Here is a 20,448-nt window from a genome sequence, read left to right on the forward strand (position 1 = left end):
TCTATAATACAGCTGACAGTTGACTGTGAAATATTTAGGAGTGAGGAAATTTCACAACTGGATTTGTTGCACAGGTGGCATTCTATCACAGTTCCATGCTGGAATTCACTGAGCTCCTGAGAGCGGGCCATTCTTTCACAAATGTTTGTAAAAACAGTCTGCATGCTTTACACGCTGATTTTATACACCTGTTGCCATGGAGGTGATTGGAACACCTGATTCCGATTATTTGAATGGATGAGTGAATAATTTTGGTCCTATAGTGTATATTTGTCAAAACTCAGTGGTCATAAATATGTCAGTCAAATTAGACACACTACACTTATGAAAAACAAAACAAAACTAAATTTGAGTGTGACTGATATTATTTTCCTGGATACTGCGTTATTGTGTGGGATGTAACATATTAAAATGTGAGGCACTGCTGCAAACACATGTTTGTAAGATAATACTTATCTAATAAAACAGAAACCTTGGTCCCTTACTCAGGTCATGTGTATACTAGAGCTGTGATTTTATAGTAGGCATGTAAAACCTCATATATTTGGAAGGACTTGGAGCTTTTCAATAAGAAAAAAGAAGGCACATGCTTTTCAGCAGCATATATCAGGCCAAGTCATCTTTACTGCAAATCTTAGCACAGTCTCTTTTACCACAAATGAAAGAAGTGTTGGTTAATAACCTTGGATATTGCTAAGCGAGTCTTCCTGGCTTAGCGCAGATTAAGAGGATGTTTAAACAAAGGACAAAATGGTCAGGGTTTTTTTTTTTTCTTTTTTAATTTTATTTATTTTATATTTCTTTAATTATCAGCACAACACCTCCATCTTATGGTGTCTAATTTTATACTTTGTCTTTTGTATTTAATGCGGTGATACATGTTGCCACCGATGAGGACCTATAAACTAAATATCCCATTTTCATTGTTGTTGGGGGGCGTGAACATTGTTATGAAATTCCTGCATATACATATGTGTACATTTTTCCCGGGCTGCAGAACAGAAAGATGTTTTTGATCTCCCACACTGAGAAATGCCTTAAAAGTCTTTGTCTCGTTTTCCAGATATTTTTTTCTTCAAATCCATTTGTTTCTGTAGACAGCTGTTAAATTTAAGATGAATTCCTGTCACACTCAATTTTTCCAGATTTTTTTTTCCTAAGTACTCTTGAAGAAACTACAAGTCTTTCCCTTCACTGTCAGGAGGTTGTTGGCAGCAGAACTTTGACTAGCCATCCTCTGTGTTTCAGCGTTGATCCAATCCAGCAGAAAAGAGCAGAAAAAATGTGATTCCAACAAGGGATGGATTAATAAGCAGCATTTTGGCTGAATCAATTGACTTGTTATCACATCAACAACAAGCAAAACTGTTTATTACAGCTCTTCAGCTCACCCCTCTTTATAAATAAAAAAAAAAGATAGCGATTATTTTTTGGTAAACAAAGATTTAATTGTCTCTCTACTGAGGCAAATTTACCAAGGTCTGACATTAGCTTTTAAATCATAGCTATAAAACAACAGGCAAGAGTCCCTTGTCATTGCCAAGCTGGCACTGAGTGTGAGACTGCAGATCTGGTCCAAAAGGAAGCACATTTATCTCTAGACATCTCAGAACAAGATAGCTTTTGACAAATCTTGCGTTTTATCATCTCCGCCGGGGATTGTGTTTTTTTAATTTTCTTTAATTTTACTGAATCAACCTGTTTCTTTCATTGTATCATTATTATTTTTTAGTCACACAGCAATGATTCAGGAAACTCACTAGCTGATCCCTTGATTTTTTTTGGCATACAGTATAAACAGGAAACCCATCTCCCGCTAGTTATCTTGGTCCATTATTTGGAAGACCATTTTAGACTTCTTTTGGATTAAAAAAAGTGATCAAATGCACATTCAAACTACAGTTTCAAAGTATCCTAAACATTGTAATCCCAAATGCAATATTGTTGAGCTCCCCAAAGCCCACACATAGAGGAGAGAGGCATCAATCATCTTACTATAAGGATCATTGCAAGTAGGAGAATTTTCCAAAAATGTTGGTGTGATTTAATTTCAGGAAAAAAAGAAACCTGACAACTCAGCCTTTGATTGGCAGCAGTGGCATTTGGGTGATGCTGCATCTAGGTCAAATTGTTTGAAAAATAACAACACAAACACATATATCATGTCAAAGAGTTGTAGATGCAAGAGCTTAGACTGTATCATAAATAGTAAAGCACCTGGACACTGGCAAAGAGTGGACGGGTGATTGATAGGGGGCACAGAAACTGTGCCTTCAGCCTTCGATCAGCCAGTGCCCATGAATGCAAACCCTGAGACGTTATCCATTTGATTTTAATGACAAGGTGTTCAAACATTCACCTCTAGTGTGTCTCCTTACCTCGTCTCCTGTCACCTGTCAACTTACTTTTGCTGGAAAAAGTGCTTAGGATAAGGAATACAACAAAACATGTAAAAGCATACAGGAGTCAGGTTTCGTTGGAATACTTCTTCAAGAAGATTAACATTTTCTGCCAAACACAGAAATGTTTCCTTAGTGTTTGATGAAGTACCCAATTTCTTCAGCTCATAACCCATTATTGAAAAAAAAACTTTTTCTGGGAGGCATTAAGAAAAGTGATGAGAACGCAGAATAATTGGAGGGGGGGTTGAAGGTCCCTTCACTTGTAACATTTTGTCATTTTTTTCTATTTCTTTGTTATCCTGAAACTTTTGGCATAATCGTTTCAAGCTCAGATTCTTTTACCCCAGGCTGTCAGTCCAGCAGAATACTCAAAAAGACGAAGGGCATATGTGAAAACGCATCAACAAAAGGGCCTCTGAAGATGAAACTTAACAAGTAAACCATATTTACTTAGGAGGTGAAAATATCATGTGTTGGTATAATTTTTGGAGATATTCAATTATTACATGTCAAGATTTATTTCAGCGGCTATGTATGATGCAATCACCTATTACTTTACTGAAAAATCAAAAAAAATTAGGGGAATTAGACAACAATTTGTCCAGTATGTATGACCCCCTTTCAGGAGCTATATCACTGGGTGCACATCCAACGCCATGTGTGTTATAAAACAACTGGCAACACTTAAATCAATAACAATATTCTCATTAATGATAACAGTTTGCAATTATCCAAATTTTCAGTCTACTCACTCTGAAAATAATGCATTGATAAATACAGAGTTGAAATTGTTATTCTGAACTTTTTTCTATGCCTAATGACCATTAGAAAAAATGAACTTGTGTCAGGTATATGTGTTTTGACTGTTAAGTAAAAATATTGATGTGATACAGTTACTAAAAATTAGAATTGGAATTAAAGTCAGTTTCCACGTTTTTAGCCCTTAACACATATTTTTCAGGTGGTTGTGGGAGCAATTGAAGATGGGGTTAGAAAGCACCCATATGAGGAGAATTACTCACTCACTCAGTCATGGATGTACATTAAGGTGCATTTAAAAGCAGAGCGGTATTCCAGGGAAAGGTCCAGGCTTCAGTGGCAGCAGTAAAACACAATGTTCTCAGCAACAAGCAATGGATTTGAAAACAGATGGCACCAATGAAATGTTGAGTGAGGGCAGTCAGCCACCAGTGAAGCCATACTGTGGATACTTTACACTGACTGTAAATCACATCTGGAGCACTGGCTCCCTCCCTTGCTGAAAGCCGTGTCCCCTTTCCCTGGTCTGGCTCCAGTGAGAGTTGGGAAGAGGACAAACACCCTGTCTACAGCCCCCAGAAGCTGCAATGTCACCAGCATTGCGACCTTGGTAACATAAAATTTCTGTTGAAAAATAAGTTGTGATACCATCAGTGCTGGATAGATAGATAGATGGATGGATGGATGGATGGATGGATGGATGGATGGATGGATGGATGGATGGATGGATGGATGGATGGATGGATGGATGGATGGATGGATGGATAGATAGATAGATAGATAGATAGATAGATAGATAGATAGATAGATAGATAGATAGATAGATAGATAGATAGATAGATAGATAGATAGATAGATAGATAGATAGATAGATAGATAGATAGATAGATAGATAGATAGATAGATAGATAGATAGATAGATAGATAGATGATTTTATTAAGCCCCAGGGGGAAATTAAGTTGCCATAGCAACCAGGTACATCAAAATATAAGGGAGGGAGAAAATTCCAAATTAAAAAAAATACAATAAGAAAAAGGGCGGTAGAAACACACAAAGTGTAGTGGATCTTATTCACAGTTTGGAGGATGTGCATCAATTAAAGTGCAATGGTGTTGTAAGACAAAGGTAAATATTCAAGTACTGAAGAGTATTGTTGTGTGGAGATCAACAGATAAATGGTATGAACTTTTTATTCCAGCTCAGTGACCACAGATCTAGCAGAGGCGGATATATTAACGAGTGCGATGGCACCAGAAAGGGATGATTTCCCGTAATGTTCCTTTGAGGAAAGAATTTCTATGGGTCTGTTGCTGAAGCTGCTCTTAAGATTGTCCAGTGTCCTATGTAGTGGGGGTTAGGCATTACCCAAGATTGCCTGCTGTTTTGCCAGCATTCTGTCCTCAGCAACCTCCTCCAGGGTGACGAGCTTAGAGCCGACAAAGGACCCTGCCTTTTTGCCTTTATATCCAGTCTCTTGGCATCCTTTGCCTCGATGATATCTATCTATCCTCGTTTGCCCAGCAAACCACAACAGAGATGGCGAGGAACTCCGAACTCTCAGTTTCTCTCCAGCATCTGCTTGGTAGAATTGATAGACTTGAAATTGCCATTGTGCAGAAGACAAACATTCAGTATATACTCTGCACAGAGATGACTACAAGTAGGTCATTTGTGACCATGGAGTATAAATAAATGATAATATGAAGATTGTTAGAAATACAATGTTGATTGCACTTTGAGAACCTTTGTTAAAATGAAACGCAAGACTAAAATGAATTATTCAACACCTTTTAAATGGTAATCTTAATTTTAATTGCGTATGATTTTGCCAGGAAACCGACCCAACACAGGCACATCTGCTGGGTCGCCGTCTTGTTTGTGTATGAAGGTCACAGGGAGGCCCCGGCATTTAAATCACACAGTTACATAATCAGCTAAATGGTCCTAGTAGCTTGTTTAATTCATTTTCAATTATTGTGTTGAAAATGAATTAAACCAGCTCCATTAAATATTAAAACCAGGGGCGGGGGTCATGTTTCCAATAGGATGTTCCAGTGTTCGACATGTTCTACTTCAATGCATGTGTTTCAGCAGGTTTTTGTAGAGCTCATCACACAGCATGTGGTAACCATTAAAAATAATGCAAATGTATTCTGTTAAAGTACCCATTTCCTTCAGAATGGGTCTCAGCAAACACCATTTAGTTCGTACCAAATGACTCCCTGGAACATGGAAATGCATTTTATTCACATAATTGAATGTATGTGGCTGTTCATGGAAGCACCAGAGTGGACTTTCTTTCAGCTGGAATGAACGGTGGCTGTTGGTTTAGTGTTGTAATTTTAAATGACTGAGGCAGACAAGGGCCTCTTATGATGCTGTGGCTGTTACTTTGGTATGTTCTTATACTCTCCGGTGGCCAGTTTCACTCCAGTTTGCTGTTTTTCTGTGTCCAAGTTAGAAAATTGGGCCTCTTTCTTTCTTTCTTTTTCTTTTCTTTTTCTAAAAATAGCAGCATTATTTTACCAGAAATATGATGATGGCCTATTACATTTGACTGAATGTCCTTGCTGTCCAAGAAGAAGCAGTATTTTCAACTATCTCTCAGATCATGGGGCAGGAGTCTTTGACTTATTGATATTCTAATTATAATTTATCTTTTATTAATCCCCATCGGGAAATTTGTTCTCAGCAATTAACCCATCAAGGATGAGCCATGAGTATTAGGCTGCCGTCCACCAGCCAGGGGTTCAGTTTCTTGTTCAACAACACTTTGACAGGCTTGGAGGAGCTTTTTAGATTGGTTCTTATACAGGTGAATAAATAATATTTATCTTGATCAGACACTTTATACCATTGTAAAACTTTACATGTTCAGAGATTTCTAACTGCAGATAGAAGTGTTTCCCTATTCTATACCATGTTTTCAATGATTTTACTCTGAATAATATATCACGTTGTTTATGATTAAGATTTTTCCTATAAGGGTCTACCAAAATGTATCCTCTTTTAAAGACCTCATTTACATTTTTCATAGTTAAGGAATGAAAATGTGATTGGTTATGTCCTTTCAATTCACACATAACAGATTTATAAATGATATTCATCTATACAAAAACTGCTTGCACTATGGCATAGATAGCAAATATATTGAAAGAAAAAGCCTTAATTAGGTGATTGGACGGACTGTTGTTCAAAACAAAAGTTTTTGGGCTTATAGGCATTGTATCCGTGCTTTTACGAGGCAGAAAAAGGAACGCATCCCTCAACCCCTGCTTGGATGACAGGGATTTTTTTTAACTTTGGTGTTCTACACTCCTGAAGCTTAAACCAAATGTCTAAATTTGGCTCTTAATCTGCATGCAAGATTCACAGTCAGTTAAATAGTCATTCTAAGTAAACTCCAAGGCCTGTAAAACAGCAAATGTCCAATTTTCTTCTAAAATTCAATAAGCTTGATTGAAGTGTGGCTATTGTTTCTTGTTCTTCCAATTTAACTAACGCTATTATCAAAATTGATGGTGACTTTATCACGGTCAGTGAGAAGGCTCCACATGCTGAAAGTCCATGCAAACTAGCAAGCCTCACTTTGGATGATAAGCTGTGTTGTTTTGTTTGTCTTTTTACTAGTTAACTGCAATTACACTTGGGATTGTCTACAATTAAACAGTTATTCTCCCTTGGAGTTTTCATCCTCTCGCTGCCACTAACAATATATCCTTCTTAATTACACTGTAATCGACATAAACAAAGTGTTTATTATTGTGTAATGAACTGTAGATAATGGTGAAAAAGGCAAGGAACAGAAGACAGACTGGTTCTCAGCTGACTATTCAGACACGACAGTAAGCAAAATGTTTTTTTTTGGTCAGTTATTTTTTAAACTTTGTGGACAACACTTCATTACTTACACATTCTTTTTTCATATTAAGCAAGAGGGGGTGATTAAAAAAATCGTTTATTAAAGGATTCAATTATAAGATTATCTTATTCTTATCCTGCTCTTAGGATCGCAGGAATACTGGACCCTATCTCAGCTACACGCCGGTTGCCGGACCAGTTGCTATTCAATCACAACAACAAACAAAACAACTCTCTCAGTATAGCCCACAAAGCAGACACGGGGAAAACATGCAAACTCCACACAGAAAGCCCTCCCGTTGGAATTGAATTAGGGTCCTTCTTGCTGTGCGGTGCAACCATGCCACCCTATCTGCCATGCTAATTGATACATCTACAGGAAATCGTTTTCAGCAAAAGTTACCCCTACTTCAGATAGTGCTCAAAGTATACAATGGTATATTTCCATCTCTATGTAGAGTGTATTCACATTGGCTGGTTGGATGTAATAGTGCTCCATCTCTGCAACACTACAATCACAGGTGACATCTCAGTACACACACAGACACACACACACACACACACACAGACACACACACACATACACACACACACACACACACACACACACACACTGCTCCCTCCTCTCTGTTTTGTCACCATCAACCACATCATTTCTTCTGATACCCTAGATAAAGTCTTCAACTGTCTTCTTTGGAAACCAATCAGGGAAGAGTGTTTGTCAATGCTGCATCGGCACACATTACATAATTGACAAATGCGGGGTTGGTACAACACGTCACGGATGTTTTATTTAATGCGGTGAAGCATTTCAAACCTCTCTCTTGCCTTGTTCTTGTTTTTTTTTTATCAGCGAGACATTTCTCCTGAGTGTTACACAGGAAGCTGAGAGTGATGGGATGGAATACACAATCGAAGTCTGTGAGGTGAACCTACGCATGGTCTTCCCAAAAAATCAATATATCGTTCAATCATAGTAACATAGTCTGTACTGTCACAATCGATCTCTTACTACTCCACATCAATCATTCATCAAACAGTGACTGAACAATATTTTGAAAAAGATATTAGTCTTTTGAGCAAAAGTTGCAATACCTTACTTGTATTCGACTTTCCCCAGCAACATTAGGGTTAAGTGGAAAATTTAAATTGATTCCCATGACACAATATACGGGTGAAGTCCCAGGAGGCAAATTCAGTATTTAAGGTTTTAATGAGCAAATATTCTTGCCACAAGTTTGGTATATATGCTGTATAAATATAAATATGTTTACTTTATGTATTTATGTATGTTAATTGCATGCATTGATACAGACATTTGACATTTGTTTCTGGTTAATTTAGTTGGACATGCATCATTAATAATGTGGACATTTTGCTTTTAATGCTCCTTTTCACTTCTGGGGTAATCACACTTAAGGTCAAGTTTGTGTTTTGGGTCACTTTGCTTGTTCTATAAACTGCTTTCTCGTAGCTTTTGTTTTTGTGAAGACACTTTAAAGAGAAGCTACAGGTGAAAGACAAAGAATTTGGAAAACTCTATACCACAAAGCCTATTGATATGGACCCATTGTAGAGTTTTCTACGGAGTTCACCTGGCAAACCTTATTTGGAGCTGTTCTCCCAGCTGATAGAGTTATAGCTCAGTGTCGAAGCAGAGATGAGGGGGCTCGGGGAGTAAGGTGAGGTTCAGTCGGTAAGAAGCCTTATTAACCTCTCAGTGCCAAACAGAGCATTAGCAGCTGCCGTTACAAGAGGCAGATGGAAGAAGACAGGGAAGTGACTCCAAGGAAAATCTTTGATACAGCTAAAGCAGCTCATTCATCTGTAGTGTGTAATATTTTGTATGGTGTTGTGAATACATTAAACATTAATGCTGACCTACACAAATATCTGTTCTCTGTCAAAACCGCTACATTTCGGAACAGGAAATTCAAAGAAGTCGGGGCTCTTTGGACTTTTATTGTCCTTCCTTGCAGGGTCTTGCATTTAATGTTTTCTGTGAAAACATAAACTGAAGCTGTGCAAAGATTTTTCTCCCTGTATAGATTTTAAAATTGAAAATATATTTCATTGAGTCAGTGATGACCTACATAGGGTTTCTAACATCAGATCTTACTTATTTTGTATGACATCACCAACTGAGTTTAATCTCAATGAACAGAGTTCAAGAAGTACTTCCCTGCATATTTAACACCCCTAATCATAGCTTCTGTTAAGAAGTTCTTATTTATGCAGATCATGTAATATCTGAGTGCAGTAAGAAGGCAACTGGACTTGTTCAATGCGCTTGGAGAAATCTCACATTTCTTCAGCCCATCATGTTATTTTCAACTGCTTATTTACCACAGGAGGCTAAGTAACCAAAATACACAACACATATTCACTTACTTTAATAACACAAATGTATACTTAGTGTATCATGATGTAATATCTGGATGGCTTCAAAGCATAAATCTATTTGAAATTTGAGGGCACAAGATTTGACAATTTTTCTTACATGACCATCAGTACAAAAGGAGAAATCAAATTATATAGTTTATAGTCAAATTAGTATGAGAGCATTTTCATTAAATTGATAAAAGCGTCCAAAGGGTCGACCTGAAAACTTTGTTCTGCTTTATTACACCATTTCCATCCTCAGCAACTTAAATTACTCTATAAAAAAAGAATAAAAAAAAAACACATTGTGGTTATATTGCTCATATAATGGGCCGTAGACAGACTTATTTGTTTTAGACAAATAGATTGGAACAGGAGCAACGTGCTTCAGGTCAAAGAAGGGAGAGCCAGTGATGCATGAAGCTGGATGGACAATAACAACCCAAGAGATAATACAAAAGCTGGGGCCTGTGAATCCCTGTATTTATCATGAATTGGGTTTAATGAATCTGTAACGGTCTAAACTGTCAAAGTAAGCTGTTGAGATGTGTGGAGCCCGATCCGTCATCCACTCTGGGCCGGTCATTCTATCCACTTAAAGTCATATTGTGCTCTTTGGGCTTTTCAGAAAAAAATCTTCGTTCTTTTAGCTGGAGCGTTTGTGTTTCACCAAGCACTTTAACCAAGGTCAGCTCTCTAGGATGAGCTTCAGGAAGCTGCACCCCCCTGCTTCCCCCATCATGATACAAGCTTATTTGTCCAGACTAATGATGAAGGACTGTAATGTTCTTCTGAGATACTCAGTTAGCTGTTGTTTTCTGCAAACATGGGCTGCACACACAATAGCAACATTTGCAACACATTTGGCTCCGTGGTTCTGCTTTCAGCTGAATCATTAGCTGGCAGCACAGAGCTGTCAGGGGATTCTGAAAGAGGAGAGTTCTCCAAACCACCTGGAATAAGAAGTAGTACTTTGTAATACTGTTGGGGACGCAACGCCGAGAAAGAGAGAGAGAGAGAGAGAGAGAGAGAGAGAAAAAATGTACACAAGAAAGAGAAGGAGTAGCTGTCGAAATTCTGAGCTCAACTAAATTCAACAGAAATGCCACAGCCAAGACACAAGCATGACCTCCATGACACACCTCATGAATATTGCTCACAAACGTAGTCATGTGTCTACAACTACAGCTCCTCTATAGGACACGCTTCTGCACAGGGTCTGACAGTTCAGAAAAAAAAGAGCATTGATCAGTGTAGCATACCCCAGACAGCCAACTCTTCAGTCAGTCGTTCATCAAGCTACCAACCACTCACTCGACATTCATTATTAATCACAGGATTACACCGACGTGCTCTCTCCCAGTGATGTGGGTTGAAGGGGAACGCGTTGTGATAGAATATGCAATTGTCTGCATAATGCGCCACTATCAGGCGTTGATATAGATCACAAATATTGCATGAGGATTTTGCATTTATTACTGCCAAATGGCAGTGGCATCGGGGGCGGCAACTAGGACTGGGAACATAGTTTCATAGTCAAGGGCAGCAGAGCGGTTTCTGACTGGGCGGTGTGTAAATGTGATTGCATGTGTGTATTGGGAGTATCAAACCACTCGAGGCCAGCTCGCTGATATTTAATGTCTTCATTTATAAAAGGAAATGCTTTATTGATTGTATAATATCTTGTTTCTGACTTATACTCCTCAGAGCTTTCAAGCAAAAGCCTTTTGAATGGTTGTGACCTCAGATATTGTCAGCTCGGTGCCCAAATTGGAAATTTACCAACAGCTCTTCAGGAACAGTTACTCTGTTGTGATAGTCTCCTCCTGTTTGACCTTGGATTAGCCTCAGAAGATAAGCCAGGAATTCACAAGTTATTCATGTAGGAAACAGAGTAGCAAATTATTTCTGTTACACTAACACTACACTTTTAACACTGAATATTTGAAAAGTGCCTTTGTATTTGCATTGGTATAACTAACAGTTGTTTTGTAAACAGTAATAGTTATCAGGGAGACAAAGGCTTAGTGAATATAATCTCTGAGCAAATGAAAAATGTATTTTTTTTTGGAAGAGCATAATTAAGAAAACAATTTTTATTGCATGGCTATTGTATTTACTCATTTCACAACCTATTCAAAGCAAAACTGGTTAATCAATAAGCTTTGTCAGTTATAATGGCATTTTTATGATTATGATGAAAGTAATTTTCATTATTTTTACAACTGGCATTGATTGCAATGATGGACTTCATTGTTTTATCTTGTCACCTTAAATCAACTGGTTCAACCCTAAATCCCTAATGACTTAAGTTTGCTTAAGGGTGCTGACCAGTCATGCTCTGAAAGACATTTCTCCAGCTTTCCTCAAATTAATTGGGTGGAATCAAATGCACTGAAAAACAAAAAGATTTGTAGAACCAATACAATATCTTGGTGTCTTCACACTAGGCTTTAGATGCTTCAGATGTCCTATGCTTGTAGATATTGCTGCATTATATGGTACAAGAAGAACAGGATTAGCACTTTCATCATATGGTTTCAAACCCACCACTGTATTATTTATTTGTAGACCTCTTGACTTTGGTCGCATAACAAGCTGCAAGGCTGCCCTTTACTTCCACAATTTCTAGCCCAGGGGTGGGCAAAACTTTTGGCTAAGGGGCTGCATTGACTGTTTAAATTTGACCGATGGGCCGGGTCGCCACAAGATACAATACATATAAAGAAAAACGTATTTGATAACAGTACATATCAGACTCGTCAGACGTTAGCTTTGAAAATAAAGCCAGCTTGGTTTTGTAGGCTCTGACGTTTGCTTGCATTTCATGCACAAATCTTTTTTTCCTTTGTAGCTTCACGTCTAGCTCATTCATGTGTGTCAGTATGTCCACAGTAAAGGCTAAATCACAAAGCTAATCTGTGTCATTAAGCTCAGGAAAATTCTCAAGTGTTCTGACATGGCTCCAAAAATGAATAATCTCCTGTTTGAGCTCCCACATTCATTGATCCAATCATGCAATCATTCACATCAAGTATGAATTCTGTACCAATCTTAGGCGGGACGGATTAAAAAGACCAACGGACCGGATGTGGCCCGCAGGCCGTAGTTTGTCCCCCCCCTGCTCTAGTCAAAGGCCATTTGGTCAACACCGTGGACTTTTACCTCTTTAGAAAAGAAAACATAGACCCACTAATAGACAAGCCAACACATCTCATTTTGTTCATGATGTTGATGTATATTCAATGTACTGGTAAATATATAATTTTTCTGTATTTGTAAATGCTTTCCCATCTATACATTTCATTTCCATTTTGGAGGCAAAAGGGGGACCGGGGCTTCTCGAAAGGCAGGTCCTTTGTTAGAGCTATAAATATATTAGTGTTTGCTCTTGCTGTCTTGTCAGGCACTGCACTGCAAAGTCCCCAGAGTGGCAGTGTGTAGTGAGATCTCTGAAACTGTATCGCTAAACTCGGAGTTACCCCTAAGAGGAATCACACTAAGCTAGCGCATCATATGGGCTTGTAGCATTTTGTTGCACTAAAGCACTTTTAGAAATGATAAGTCCATGCGAGTAAAATCATGACCAACTTATCGCTACCAATGTACAGTGTCAGTTACAGGAACATTGCATCATTAAGAATAAAATTTAAGAAAATCTAAATGCTACATTACGATCTTCCATTCAGGAATCATAAGAGTTGATGCTGAAATGGAGAGACACGAGGTGATAACTAATACGGCTGGGTTTAGCTTCACCTTTGGTGTTTGTACCAGAAATCCAGTCCGTCCTTGAAGTGATCACACCCTGGAATAACTATTGAGATATTCTAATCCCGGAGCTCGCCAAAACCTACAAAGGCTGTCTTTATATTGATGTTTTGTTTTAAGTGGGTGTCTTTTAATCATAGGTAATGAAACATTGGTTCATTTCGCAGGTCACTCATGCATATTTTGTCATGAGAACGGCATCTGGAGATACTTTTCAGTCTACAGCAGCACTTCTAATTTCAAATGCAAATTTATCAAGTCAAGTCAGATTTTATTCATATAGGGCCAAATCACACTTTACATGTGGTCAAGAGAGGGAGGAAAGAAGGAAAAAAAGATAGAAAGCAGTATGATATGTGATGTATTAGGATTGGGGGGTACAAGCACCAAAGACCTCTTACTAACACATGGCAATAGCTGCAATGATACAAATGATGCATTAATGTGATAAATAAATATTCTTTAATAAGATGATAACATCTCAAAATCATGCCAAAAGCAAAAAAAAAAATATATTGCATCAAAATTAATTATTCTAAAATGAGACATTCTTTTGGTAAGCATCTGTTGCTTGGAATACCTGCCAATAATTGTGGCAGGCTACTCTTGAACTCAATTGGGAAACTTTGTTTCTTCAAAATACATGTTTCACCGTGTACTTTGAAGAGCTGATCTATAGGGAAAATGAAAGCGAGGCAAGGGTAGAAGAGGTGACTATTTTAGACCACAAATTAGCACAAATTAGTAAAAGTGAAGTGAGGAAGGCATTGAAGAGGATGAAGAGTGGAAAAGCAGTTGGTCCTGATGATATACCCGTGGAGGTGTGGAAGTCTCTAGGAGAGGCAGCGTTAGATTTTCGGTGTGCTGTAGGGGTAACAGAGAAGTTCAAGGTGGAGGTGGGACTCCATCAGGGATCAGCTCTGAGCCCCTTCTTGTTTGCAATGGTGATGGACAGGCTGACAGATGAGGTTAGACAGGAATTTCCATGGACTATAATGTTTGCAGATGACATTGAGATCTGTAGTAAGAGCAGAAAACAGGTAGAGGAAATCTAGAGAGGTGGAGGTATGCTCTGGAAAGGAGAGGAATGAAATTTAGTCACAGCAAGACAGAATATATGTGTGTGAATGAGAGGAACTCGGGTGGAACGGTGAAGGAACAGGGAGTGGAGATCGAGAAGCTGGAGGATTTCAGGTACTTTGGGTCAACAGTCCAGAGTAACGGAGAGTGTGTAAAAGAGGTGAAGAGATGGATCCAAGCAGGTTGGAATGGATGGAGAAAAGTGTTGGGGGTACTATGTGATAGAAGACTATCTGCAAGAATGAAAGGAAAGCTGTACAAGACAGTGGGGAGACCAGCGATGCTGTATGGCCTAGTACCAGTTATGACGAAAAGACAGGAGGCAGAACTGTTGCAGAGATGAAGATGTTGAGGTTCACTTTGGGAGGATGAATAGGATCAGGAATGAGTCTATCAGAGGAACAACTCATATTAGATGTTTTGGAGAGAAGGTCAGAGAAGCCAGACTGAGATTGTTTGGTCATGTACAAAGGAGGGATAGAGAATATATTGGTAGACGGATGCTGGAATAGGAGCTGTCAGGCAAGAGGTCTCGAGGAAGACCAAAGAGAAGATTTATGGACGTAGTGAGAGAGGATATGAAGGTTGTTGGTGTGAAAGAGGAGGATACAGAATATAGGGTTAGATAGAGAAAGTTGATTCGCTGTGGCGACCCCTGAGGGGAAAAGCCGAAAGAAGAAGAAGAAGCGATACCTGTTCCACCAAGTGTTTCTTGACACTTTCAGACCCTTTTTAAATACATCATCACTGACATCTTCATGGGTGAAGTTGTTGCAGTACTTAAGCTGTCAGATCTTTGTTTCCTCAGCCATCAAAGGTTGCAGAATCTCTGGACAGGTCGCAGTGTATGGCAGCGAGATCCATCCCCTCCATGAGGCATCAAACTGATTTGTGTTGTGCAAGAGACATTTTCTCTTTTTGTGCCTGTGATATCTGTATTTCTAAGACATTTCGAAAGCAATGTTTCCACTTCCACAAATCAGATATCGGCTTGACACACTTTAGACTTAGATATTTGCAGAGGAATTGATCAATAAAATGACTCAATTCCCAAAATGAATCCTGAAACTACTGTTAAATAACAACAGTTTGTAGTTCTTGCAAACAATCCTACATTTGTCCATTATATCCTCTGAGACATTTTATCTGTTGCAGCAACATAATATTTCTGTCTTTATTTAATCAAAAGGACTGGAGAGATCTTGAAAAAAGGTGAAGGGGGTCTGACAAAGGGAACAGTTCCAATGCTTATTAGATATGAAATAAGAACAACTCAGAAAGGTTGAAGTGTATCGCAACAGCGATCATGTTTTTGGAGGTATGGCAAGCAAATCAGGAGTGTGTGACAAAATTAGCGTCACAATGTTGAGTTCGGCTTCATTTCAGCCTGGTTGAATTGTTATGCCTCTTTCTAATAATCTTTACATTAAAATAAAAACAGGAAGGATAGAAAGTTGATCAGAAGGCTCGGTTCATTATTTATCAATGTTCCAGTGAAGACTTGAATTGACTTATTTACCAATCATAAGCCAGTTCATAGACCTGCCTCGGGCTGGCCAGCTAGTCAAATGTCAGCGGTTAAGTCATTGATTTAAATACACCTATGTAAAGTGTTAAATCAAGTTTAAAATGCAATGGTATGGAGTGAAGGGAGTAAAAAGAAGCTATAATCCTTAATGCTGCACTTCGAATTTATGGCTTTATGTCAACAGAACTTGCCACTACTAAAGATTAAGTGAACTATTTTGATTCATGGAATGAAGGTAAAACCATGAGAAAGAGTTACAGCTCCAACACTTTGCTTGAATTTAGTATTTTTTTGTTTGTTGGTCTAGCTTTTTATATCAGCTATAACATTGCACAAAAACTGATTTACATGAAACTTCATGAAACCTGGTGAAGGTTTGATCATGGAATCAAAGTTCATCTCATTAAATTCTTTGGTACATCAAGGAGGATCATTTCTCTAAATTAGCATAAAGCATGTTAGCACTTCCTAAATGATCTATGACCTTATCAGGAATTTCGCAAGGTTATCACATTATCAAGTTGCAAATTTACTGATGATAATTACATGGGCTATTGACCAGGACAATATATATATATATATATGTAAAAAAAATCATTAATTTTAATTCAAGAAGTGACATATAATCAGAACCTAAGATTAAGTCTTGTGGCTCACCACAAAAGTTAGTGGCAGTAATGTTTTAACCTTTACCTGAACAATGATGCCACTCTTGAGTTCTGGCTGGAAAAGAAGATGCTAACCCTTTTGTTTTTTGCATGTCACTACAGTTTCATGAGATGCCTGAGAAGAACTGTACTGTCAACTGAACACAATGGCTCAATATTTCATGTTTATGTTTTATCCCTGTTTTATCACAGATCTCCTTTGGCAGACTGAACACTTAGACTCAACTGTAAGAGAGTTTTGCCTGTTCTCTGTCTGCTTGTGGTCTGACGGCACCTACCAGCATCAAAGGTACTTCAGCCTCCGTAAATCACTTTGGTGAATTCATCGTTGAAGTAATTGCTTTTTAATTTTTTTTTTGAGAATCTTATACATCCATTTCTATCCTATCTCCTCTCAAGGGAGCCTCACTTCACCTCACTTCCCTTTCTCTGAGGTACCTGGTTAATTGTTATTTCAATACATTCTGAAACCATTTCCTCAAGGAAATGTTCTCCAGTTTCAATAATTCACACAGTGGAATTTGCTTGTGTAAATCTCAACTGAAGAGAGGTTTTTGTTTTCTTAACATAATATGTATGTATTGAAAAGAAGAGGGTGTTTGTCCTGGTCTAATGTGTATAGAACAAACCGCATAGTTGAAATTCATATATCTATCTATCTATCTATCTATCTATCTATCTATCTATCTATCTATCTATCTATCTATCTATCTATCTATCTATCTATATATATATATATATATATATATACACACACACACACACATCTCTCTCTCTCTCTCTCTCTCTCTCTATATATATATATATATATATATAGATGTGTGTGTGTGTATAGATGTATAGATATATATCTATACACACACACACACACACACACACACACATATATATATATATATATATAGAGAGAGAGAGAGATAGATATAGATATAATATCTATATCTATATCTATATATATATAGATATAGATAGATATGTCAGATCTATCATGAGATATTCACACAGAAATATTTTTTAAAACTTTTAATTAAATACATGCCGGTCACATCCACAAATATGCACAAATAGTGCCTGTAACATGTCTGATGAAAAGATTAATAATAAGTAACAAAAGGTAAAGTCCATTCATCTATCCATTTACTATCCCTGTTATGTACCACTCCAGCTGATCGCTGTCTTCATCTTCCTCCTGTGCACTAAAACTATTAGTCATCTTTTTCAGGGTTGGAATTCATGGTCATTTCATTGGTCCGATATGATGACGCTAAATGTTTTGGCAGCATGAGGCTCGTTAGCCCCCCCCCCCCGAAATCCATAAATTTGCCTCATCATTGTTTAAGCTACAGTATTCAAAGTGTGTGGAAAAAAGTTGTGGCTTATAGTCAGGAAATTACGGTAAATACATACACATTCCTCACACACATATCCATGTATGTGTGTGTGTATATATGTGTGTGTGTGTGTGTGTATGTGTGTGTGCGAGATAATTTTTAAACTAAATTTCTTTATTTGTTTTCATTTGTTTCCCAATACAATAAATGGCAACATGTACTGGAAGTACCAAAGTCTAAATCCATTATTTATGAAAACACACTATCCTTGAAAAGGAGAGAAAAGACACATATTTACATGTCAAGTATTTGTGTTTTGTATATGGAAGATTGTGTATCCTGGCATGAAATCTGCTACTTAGTGGGATGGTTCAAAGGGAAAGGATGAAACAGAATACGGAGGCATTTCTTGTGTCTGTGGAAGAAATAGACTCTGAACATCTTGCTGAACTTTGCTTATCCTGGCATCACACAGCAATATCTCTCGGGGCCTCGATATCCATTCTAAAAGATGATGGTGTTTTTCAAATTGTGCCTTCTTTTTTTCTGTGTGTTTTTATTAATGCCAAATATTTTTTTCTTAGTTGTTCGATGAGCAGGCAAATTGTATTGTAATTGTCTGTGTCTGGAAAGGCACCTTCAAATAAAATGCATTATTATTATTATTATTATTATCATTATTATTATCATTATTATTATTACTTTTGTTGTTGTTGTTGTTATTAGCAAGTATAAGTGAGCTCCAACGGAATCTAGGTTATTGTCAACAACTAGAATTATGGAATTTTCCCTCATTCACAGGAAGAAATTTTCAATGTAGTAAACATGTTTTTAAAAACATGGTGTTATGAAATGTGTTGTCATGCAACAATTGCATTACATGTTTCCTTTTTCAAGTTGAGTTTCATGTTCATGACCTCTACATTTTAAAAAGGTGCAAACTTACGAAAACATCTTGTTAGCAGGAATTCCCAATGCAGCAGATTGTCATTATGATGAATTATTAACTGTCAAACACTCTCCATCAGAGCTCTGACATATTAGACAGCTTAGCCAAGCAGAAAAAGGTCTCTTAACAGCCTGAAATTACTGCCACTAAAGTGACAGTTCAAGGGAGAGCAATATACTCTCATATCTCCAATATATGAATATTATTATCATTAGGTACTGATCCTACAACTACACACACATAGACACACGCGTACAAAAACACATACTCACACTGATAAATACAGACACAGATGCAGCCACACACACACACACACACACACATACACACACACACACACACACTACCAAACACACAAACTGACAAATACACAGATACTACCAGACTCACAAACAACGCACACAACAAACACACAAAACACATAAACACAGAAAGCTAAGAGCAGCTGCAAGAGCAAGTATCCAATTGTGCCACTGAGAGCTCCATTGTCAGATGGGCATCAGATGGGTTTAAACAAAGAATTCATTTGGGCTACAATTACAGCCTCTAGGGCAAATTGGCAGTGAAGGAGTGGAAGGACCTCACCACCCACTTAGTCCCTAATCAGGTGAATATTTCCAACACTGGACACTGATAGTCACCCAATTATTCTCATCTTTTACCATACAATCTGTTGTCCCATCCCCCGAACAGCCCTCCATCCGAATCCTCTGAGACACTCGCCACATGCTGCTTTTTCTCTAGACAGCTTCTTCAACACCGGCAGGCTTCTTCTATTTTCTGCTTTCATTCTGATAAACCGAATAAGAATTACTAACAGGGATAGATTTTGATGAACACGTTGTCTGTCTTCATGTCTGGTTGTCTATGGTTTAGAAGTGAACACATTATTTATGATAAGAAGAGAGATATGAAGATATATAAGAAAATGTCAAAGTAATGTCATTAGGTGCCTATTGCGATGTAGAGGGTGGCAGTCTACCCCCCACCATTAGTTACTGTACTTCTTAAAATCATGACCTGTCATAGGCTGCAAAGCATGAATGGTTTTACATCGGCTTGATGGCTGAAATGACAGGTTATTCTTACTGATACATGGTGGCCTTGTAGCTGTAAGATTGACCTGGCAACTTTATAAAGGACTTTTTTTTTAAAAGAAATACAAACACTCCATTTGTTTGGCTTTCTTTTACCAGGAGAAACCAAAAAGGTCAATTGCATGACAGACTTTCAAATTTTTTGTGGTCAGTCAATACATTTTATTTCTATATACACAACACATACATTCACTTGTGGCAAAGGCAGAATTACAATTGTTGAATGCTGTTGAATGTTGAATGACCAAGAGAGGATTTACGGACATAGTGAGAGAGGATATGAAGGTAGTTGGTGTGAGAGAGGATGATACAGAAAATAGGGTTAAATGGAGAAGGTTGATTCGCTGTCGCGACCCCTGAGTGGAAATGCCGAAAGAAGAAGATCCTTTTGTCATCTTTTGTGCGATAGCAATGTCTAACTGATTTCTTTTTACAGAAATGATGAACAATTGTCCATACTTCTGGGAACAACTTAGTTTGGCATTTGTTTGATTTGTTTGATCACCATCCATCTATCCATCCATTTTCTACTCCTTATCTGGGATCGGGTTGTGGTGGCAGCAGCTGAAGAAGAGAGGCCCAGATCTCCCTCTCCCCGGCCACTTAGTTCAGCCCCTCT

General features: G+C 37.9%; 1 protein-coding gene across 12 annotated transcripts in view; it reads left to right on the plus strand.

Moving 5' to 3' along the window:
• The window catches only part of arvcfb (ARVCF delta catenin family member b), a 234,626-nt gene that overhangs the window by 80,903 nt on the left and 133,275 nt on the right, over positions 1-20,448 (plus strand). For all 12 annotated transcript variants that reach the window (XM_086169839.1, XM_086169840.1, XM_086169845.1 and 9 more), the window contains one exon: positions 16,645-16,741. The gene's annotated coding sequence lies outside the window, so the exon portion shown is untranslated. Of the gene's footprint in view, positions 1-16,644; positions 16,742-20,448 lie in introns of those variants that run through there.

The sequence above is a fragment of the Fistularia commersonii genome, chromosome 22, assembly GCF_037954325.1.
Source record: "Fistularia commersonii isolate RoL2024-O1a breed Wild chromosome 22, RoL_Fcom_v1.0, whole genome shotgun sequence".
Classification (NCBI taxonomy): Eukaryota; Metazoa; Chordata; class Actinopteri; order Syngnathiformes; family Fistulariidae; genus Fistularia; species Fistularia commersonii.